Genomic DNA, 8,762 nt, shown 5'->3' with positions numbered 1-8,762 from the left:
GTTGCTGTCAAGTCGATTGCGACCCTACAGGGCAGGGGAGAACTGCCCCATAGGGCTTCCAAGAGCACCTGGTGGATTAGAACTGCTGACCTTTCGGTTAGCAGCTGAACTCTTAACCACTACACCACCAGGGTTTCTGTTAGAAATATGGAGGTAAGTAAATACCAGAAGAAATAATAGCAGCATTGAAAGCAAGTAGTGGTGGAACTTAAAAGATGCAGTGCAGCAGTTTTCATTATAAGTACTATTAAACTTTTCAATAAACGTGTGCCTACGTTGATTTGATGTGGCATTGGTGGTTCAGTGGTAGAATTCTTGTCTTCCATATAGGAGGCCCGGGTTCAATTCCTGGCCAATGCACCTCATGGGCAGCCACCACGCCCCTCTCTGTCAGTAGAGCCTTGCATGTTTCTATGATGCTAAACAGGTTTCAGTGGAGCTTCCAGACTAAGACGAACTAGGAAGAAAGACCTAGCAATCTATTTCCAAAAATCAGCCAAAAAAACCCTGAGTCACATCAGTTCGATTTATTACCGGGTCACAGGGATGGTGTAGTGTTTTGGCACAGCATTTTGTTTTGTTGTGCATGGGGTCACCATGAGTTAGAGGCGGATTCAACAGTAGCTAAAAAAAAAAATATTGATTTGATAAAAAAATTAAAATTGAAGCAAGAGTTTGGATTTAGACAGAAATTATTTTGATTATCCACTTAATCTAGATTGAATAATATACTAGGTTCTACTTCATATGGTTAAAAAAAGAAAAAGAAAAAAAAACAGCTTCCAAATTAATGGCACCCAGACAAGCAAAGATTGGGGAAGTTCTTTCTTATTTATTTACCTGTCATGAAAAGTTGTCTCTTCTCTGTGTGTAGATGAAAAGTGGAAAGTGCCCTCAGAGAAAAAGCTAGTTAAATATAGAGCTCACCTAGTTTTTTATTATCCTCTTTCTTATTTCATGTCCCTTCCAGGGTCTCCCATTTGGGCGTTGTTCTTCAATACCTTCAAACAGTTGTATATATATATATATATATATATATATATATGGAGTCTTGCTGGCACAGTGGTTAAGAGCTGGGCTGCTAACCAAAAGACAGTGAGTTTGGTTTATGGTATAGATATATATATGTGTGTGTCCACAGGGATTTCATTGGCTGATTTTCAGAAGTAGATCACCAGGACTTTCTTCCTAGTCTGTATTAGCTTGGAAGCGACACTGAAATCTTCTCAGCATCATCCAATCAACCCAATGCCATCAAGTCAATTCTGACTCATAGCGACCCTATAGAGCAGAGTAGAACTGCCCTATAGGGTTTATACGGAGCAGCTGGTGGATCTGAACTGCCAACCTTCTGGTTATCAGCCAAGCTCTTAACCACTGCACCACCAGGGCTCCGTTTAGCATCATAGCAACATGCAAGCCTCCCGACAGACAGGTGGTGACTGTGCATGAGGTGCACTGGCCAGGAATCAAACCTGAGTCTTTCACATGGAAGGTGAGAATTGTACCACTGAACAACCACTGTGCCCCACAAGCAGTCTCTAAGTGTGCCAAATCCCAACTTGATGCTGCCTTTGCTCACCAAGGTCATGCATCTCTCACTAGCTCAGAATGCCCCACCTTCTCTAGCAGTGGAACCAAGACAAGGCAAGTGTGGCAGTAAGAACGCAAATAAATGGCAACACAGAAATGATAGTGTATCAATTCAACAAACATTTCTACTTTATTGGAGGCACTGTGCTGGGCACTGGACATACAGTGGTGTATTATCTGATGGTGGAGGTGCTAGAGATATTTAAACAAGTAATTTTACACATTGTGACAAGTGCTAAGATAAGGATATGCCGAAGGCATTGGCCAAAAAAAACCAAACCCGTTGCCAATGAGTCGATTCCGACTTATAGCAACCCTATAGGGCAGGGTAGAACTGCCCTATAGGGTTTCCAAGGAGCAGCTGGTGGACTCACACTTCTGACCTTTTGGTTAGCAGCCAAGCTCTTAACCACTGTGCCACCAGGGCTCCAGGGTACAGAGGAAGCTCAAATAAGAGGCACTTAACTAGAGACGACTAATTTGAAGAAGGTAATATTAAAAGAGAGTAAGACAGGTTTGGAGTCCCTGGTGGTGCAAACAGTTAACATACTTGGCTGCTAACCAAAAGGTTGGAGGTTTGAGTCCACCCAGAGGTGCCTCACAACAAAGGCCTGGCAATCTACATCCAAAAAACCAGCCACTGAAAACCCTTTGGAGTACAGTTCTACTCTGACACGCATAAGGTTGCCATGAGTCAGAATCAACTGCACAACAACTAGTAATAGTTAAGGCAGGCTTAGAATGTGGGCCCTGGAGACAGGCAGACCTTGACTCCAATGCCATCATTTACGGAACCAATAGCAAGTCACTTAAACTCTCCAAGCTTTACTTTCTCATCTGTCAAATGTGGATGATAACTGTTGTTGGGTAGATTAAGAGATAATGTGTGCAAATTGTCTCATCAATAACAAGCACTTAAAAATTCTTCTTCTTCTTCTGAAAATAATTTTCGGATTTGAAGACCGCCATCATGTAGAAACAATGACAGAGATTGCATGATAGAATTTTGCAAGATCAATGACCTATTCACTGGAAATATATTTTTTCAACAACATAAACAGTGACTGTACACGTGGACCTTGCCAGATGGAATACACAGGAATCAAATCAACTACATCTATGGAAAGAGACAATGGAGAAGCTCAATATCATCAGTCAGAACAAAGCCAAGGGCAGACAGTGGAACAGACCATCAACTGCTCATATGCAAGTTCAAGGAGAAGCTGAAGAAAATTAAAACAAGTTCATGAGAACCAAAGTACAACCTTGAATTTAGAGACTATCTCAAGAATAGATTTGATGCATTGAACATTAATGACTGAAGACCAGACAAGTTGTGGGATGACATCAAGGACATCATACATGAAAAAAGCAAAAGGTCATTAAAAAGACAGGAAAAAAACAAAAGACCAAACTGGATGTCAGAAGAGACTCTGAAGCTTGCTCTTGAATGTAGAGTAGCTAAAGCGAACAGAAGAAATGATGAAGTAAAAGAAGTGAACTGAAGATTTCAAAGGGCAGCTCAAGAAGACAAGGTAAATTATTATAATGAAATGAGCAAAGACTTGGAGCTAGAAACCAAAAGGGAAGAAAACACTTGATAAAGTAGATGGTCAGTGAAAAAAAGGAAGACCCTCAAAGAGACGGATTGACACAGTGGCTACAACAATGGGCTCAAACAGCAACAATTGTGAGGAAGGCTCAAGACTGGGCAATATCTCATTCTGTTGTACATGGAGTCGATGTGGGTTGGAACCGATTCAACGGCACCTAACAACAGCACCAATAAGAAAGTTCAGCAAAGTTGCTAGAAATCAATATATACAAATCAATAGTAATTTTTAAAATGCAATTTTTAAAGGGCATTAGTAACCATAGAAATAAAAATGTTAAGGTGCCCAGGAATAAGCCTAACACACGATGTGTAAGACCTTTATGGAAAAAGCAATATAACTTTATTGAAGGGGGAAAGAAAAGGAGGGATTTACTATGTTTATGGATGGGAAGTTCAATATTTCAAGACAGCAATTCCCATCAAATTTATCTATAAATTTAATAGAATTTCAATAAAAATTCCAATAGGGTTTTTCAAAGCACTTGACAAGATGATTCTAAAATGCATATGAAACAGCAAAAACTCAAGAATAACCCAGACAATTGCAAAGAAGGGGAGGAAAAAGGCAGAAAAGGAGAAGAAAAAGAACAAGAGGGTTATCCTTTTGAACACTGATACACAAAGTAATTTAAACTGTGATATTGCCATAGGGAATACAGGGTTTAGAAATAGAACTGCTTAGATATGGAAATTTGGAATTTGAGAGAAAAATGTCACCACAAATCACTGGGCAAAGAATTAGGCTGTTCAATAAACAATGCTTCGACATCACTATATGGGAAAAGATAGGTCCAACTTTTCCTATGGAAGACTATAAAATTGGGTACCTACCTCATATCATTGGCGATGTCATCAGGAAAGAACAGTCCCTAGAAAAGACATCATATTTGGTAAAGTAGAGGGTTGGCAAAAACAAGGCAAGTCCTCAAGAAGATGAATTGACACCACAGTCACAAAAATGGACTCAAATATATCAAAGATGGTAAAGATGGCACAAGACCAGGCAAAGTTTTATTCTGTTATACATGAGGTTGCCATGATTTGGAGCTGCCTCAACAGCAACTAAAAACAACAACAACTTCATATCATACACAAAAAAAATCACATGAATGTGAAAAGAAAAATTAAAAAATATATACAGCAGAATATTTTTATGACATCTGAGTATTGACATACTGTTGTTGTTAGGTGCCACTGAGTCAATTCCGACTCATAGTAACCCCATGTGACAGAGTAGAACTGTCCCATTAGGGTTTTCTTGGCTGTAATCTTGCCTTGGTGGCGCAGCGGTTAAGCACTCAGCTGCTAACTGAAAGGTCATCAGTTCAAATCCACCAGCTGCTCCACAGCAGAAAGATGTGGCAGTCTGCTTCCTTAAAGACTGAAGCCTTAGAAACCCTATAGGTCAGTTCTACACTGTCTTATAGGGTCGCTATGAGTCCAAACCGATTCAGAAGCAACAGATTTGTTTTTGTTTTTTTGGTTTAATCTTTACAGAAGCAGATCACCAGGTCTTTTCCCACAGAGCTCCTGGGTGGATTCAAACCACCAACCTTTCAGTTAACAACCAAGTGCTTAACTATTGCACCACCAGGCTCTTTACTGACATATTAACCCATTGCCATCGAGTCAATTCTGACTCACAGCAACCCTACAGGACAGAGTAGAAGTGCCCCATAGGGTTTCCAAGGAGTGGCTGGTAGATTGGAACTGCCAACCTTTAGGTTAGCAGCGGAGCTCTTAACCACTGTGCCACCAGGGCTCCTACTGACATATTACTTAGGCCAAAAACGTAAATCTTATTGAGAAAATAAAATACTGAGATTATAACTATATTAAAATAAGAGCTTCTGTGTATCAAGCCCACAAAAAGAAAGTCAATAGCTACTATGGGGAGGTGTTTAAAAAACCATGTAACTGACTATATAATCAGAATATTAATAGAATTACTTAAAAATCAGGCAAGACAAACAATCCTCCAAAAAGGAAGCACAAATAGATAATAAACATGTATGAAAAGATGCTCCTATCTCTCTCCTAATCAAAGAAATGCAAAGTAAACCAGCAATGAAATACCAGCCCATACCTATCAGATTGGCAAAGATCAGTAAGTCCCAAAATGCCAAGAGCGGGTGGGGCTCCTGCGAAGTCTTGTACGATGCTGGCAGAACTGTAAATCGGTACACTTACTTTGAAGAACAGTTTTGGAATATCTTTTTTTGTTTAAGTTGATAATGTGCATAACCTACCAACCACACCACAAGATTGGATTCTAGATATTTACTAAATAACAACAAATGTACAAGGAGAAGTATACAAGACTGTTAATTGCAGCATTGTTTGTAATAGCAAAAAAAAAAAAAAACCACAAATGTTATCAAATTACATACAATTTTTAAAGATATGCAATTAAACACTCTATATGATGCATATATATTTAGAGAACATATAAAATGATATACAGCAATATTTATATAGCATGGTGGTTATGGGAAAGGACTCCAGGGCCAGATGGCCTAGATAGGAATCCTGGCTCCTCTGTTTACCAGCTGTGTGGCCTTGGACAAGCTATTTAGCGAATCTTTCCTCACCTCTTTTCTCTAAAATGGGGATAATAATAGTATCTTCATCATATGTCTGCTGTGGGGATTAAAGCAGTTAATGTGTATAAAGTGCTTAGAATAATGCCTGAGATAGATATATATATCAGTTTGTAAGTTTGCTGTTCTTATTACTATCATTATTATTATCAACATCATCACCATCGTTGTCATCGTCATCAATGTTCTCATCATTATCATTATCAATGTTATCATCGTAGTCAATGTCACCATCATCAATGTCACCATCATGTTTGTCACCATCATCAATGTCACCATCATCAACGTCACCATCATCAATGTCACCATCATCATTGTCACCATCGTAATTGTCACCACCATCAATGTCACCATGGTCAATGTCACCATCATCAATATCACCATGGTCAATGTCACCATGGTCAATGTCACCATCATCAACATCATCATTATCAGCATCACCAAGGCAATGGTTATCTCTGGGAAGAAAAGGGAGAGCAATGGGGCAAATCTATAGCTTTATCTATGAGTAAATAAGGTTACCCAAAACCAAAAAAAACCCACTGCCGTCGAGTTGATTGCAACTCATAGCGACCCCATAGGGTTTCCAAGGTTGTAAATTTTTACAGAAGCAAACTGTCACATCTTTCTCCCATGGAGTCACTGGTGGTTTTGAACCACCAATCTTTCTGTTAGCAGTCCATCGCTTTAACTGCTGTGCCGCCAGGGCTCCTTTCATGGCTACAGGCCAACATACATTAAACTTGAGTTTAATATGTGTACATGATAAGTACATGACTGTTTATCATATGACCTTCCAGACACTGCCGTGTGTTTAAAATGATTCATATAGTTAAAGTTTTTTTTTTAAGTAAAAATATGAATGGTCTGTGGAATATTATGGAAAAATATTTAAACTGTCTTGTGCATTGACTGTGAGGGGAAAGTATTGTAGGAACACATTTTTTGGACAAATGCTTGACAGCTAGTTAGCTGTTAGCAACAGTGAGTTACAAGTTAACAGCTGAGGAGGGAAAAGTCAGTGAATTTAAAGTAATTTTTCCCAGGTACATCTGAGATCCCAAAGCCGCAGAATAATGTGCAGAAATGCAGTTTCTTGGATGACTTAAACACAGAGCTCCAGGAAGTGCCAAGAATACTGCTAGTTGATATAAGTATCTAAAAAATAAGTTCCCCCAAGAAAACTATTAATCTGTAGAATATTAACCCATTCCTTAGATGAATATTTATTGAGCTCCAATTATGTATACAGATATGATTTCTGTTTGTCATTTTGCCTAAAGCAGAGTTCAGCTATTATTTAAAAAAGAAGAACTTTTACATTCCTTATGTGCATACACCATACTAAGGGCTTTTGTGGTTATATTCCTAGAAGGATTAGCATTAGGATGCTTTCAGTAGCCAGTTGCAAAATCTAAAAATGGCTAAAATCATCAGGGTTTATTGTCACCTCACATAACAGGAAGTCTGGAGGTAAGCAGTCCCAGGGTTGATTCAGCTGCTCAACAACACACACAAGACCCAGGCCCTTTCTGCCTTTTGCTCTGCCATTTCTTGTTAGGAAGGTTTCCACTCAAAGTCCTGAGCTAGCTGCAGCAACTCTAAGCATCGTGTCTTCACACAACCAAGCTCAAAGGCAGAAGAAAAGTGGGGTAGGAGGCCCCTTGCTCATCTCTCTTTGACCAGGTAGAAAAATCTTTCCCAGAAACCCCTCTTCCATCTCAGTGACCAAAATGGGTCACATGGACATCCCAAAAACATTCACTGACAAATAGGGTTGGGTTGTCATAACTGTTACTCATCACCATTTCATCCCCTGGGACTGGGACCATCTTCCTTTAGCACATTGCCACCTGTATCTGAACAAAAACCTGGGTTAAGTTATCAAAGCTGAAGAGCCACCAAGAGAAACACGGGCTAGTCTCACCAAAAAAAAGGCAAAAGCAGAAGGCAGAAAACACAGAACTACACAGGATCCACTCTGTTTTCTCCAGCAAGACATTTTGCTTGTGACAGACACTATTGGCTGTACCCAATAGTTATTACCTGCCTCTTTGTTGCCAGGAGCACCTGATTTGTTTATACATTGGGCAGCTAAGTGTTTTCCAGAGGTTGGGCCTGTCTATGGCCTACGAAGAGCATTTTACTTGGTTTACGACCATCGTGGTGAGTCCACACCCCTCGCCAGTGACTGGGATAGGAGTGGGAATGTGACTTGAAGGGAAGTCTGCAGTGGAGCTTCTGGAAACGAGCAGGAGAGGGGAGGTCCTCTCTCTGGCCTCGGAACACTGCTGTGTGAGAACCTCTTTGCTGGAACCATTGTAGCCTTTGTCAAACCTGCAGGTTGCAGGGTTGTAGCTATCATGCTGAAAATCAGATGATGCTGTAGAGCTTCTGAATTAATCAACTTTTTAACCACCCTACCCCCAGACTTCTTGTAATGTGAGAAAATAAATTTTCTTCTTTGTTTAGGCCATTTTTGTTAGAGCTTCTATTACTTGCAGCCGAACTCATTTTGATACCAGACTCATAGTGAAAAATATAAAGCAAACAATTTAATGAAAGATTTTAAAACTCTAGATAGATAAAGTGCTAATAAGAGCATATTTAGCTGAAATATAACTAATGTCACTGAACACTTTGTGTGGAAATTGCCAAATGCGAACCTAGCTTGCTGTGTAAGCTCTCACCAAAAACTCAGTAACATATTATTTGAAAAAAGAAAAAGAAAAAAGCATATCTAGCTGCTTTAAACTGGTTCAAATGCACATGTTCAGCCTAATCAGCTCCCACCCACAGTACTTAAAGAAAACCCTTCATTAATCATTTCCTACAAGCAAGGCAGTTTTCTGAGCCCCATAATGAGGCGAAGGCTGAGGAAGTAAGTTAGGAACCCAAAAAGTGTAAAATGCATGATCCTTAAATTCAAGGATCTTCTAATACAATTGTGCCAT

General features: G+C 39.6%; 1 non-coding gene across 1 annotated transcript; it reads left to right on the top strand.

Moving 5' to 3' along the window:
* The first annotated feature begins 289 nt into the window (after window positions 1–289).
* TRNAG-UCC (transfer RNA glycine (anticodon UCC)) lies at window positions 290–360 on the top strand. Its single transcript has one exon. It is a non-coding gene; the product is annotated as a tRNA-Gly (tRNA).
* The last annotated feature ends 8,402 nt before the right edge of the window (window positions 361–8,762 follow it).

Source organism: Trichechus manatus, unplaced genomic scaffold (genome assembly GCF_000243295.1).
Source record: "Trichechus manatus latirostris isolate Lorelei unplaced genomic scaffold, TriManLat1.0 scaffold00040, whole genome shotgun sequence".
Taxonomy (NCBI): Eukaryota; Metazoa; Chordata; class Mammalia; order Sirenia; family Trichechidae; genus Trichechus; species Trichechus manatus.
Note: the sequence above shows the minus strand (reverse complement) of the source record. Positions and strands in the feature narration are given on the sequence as shown.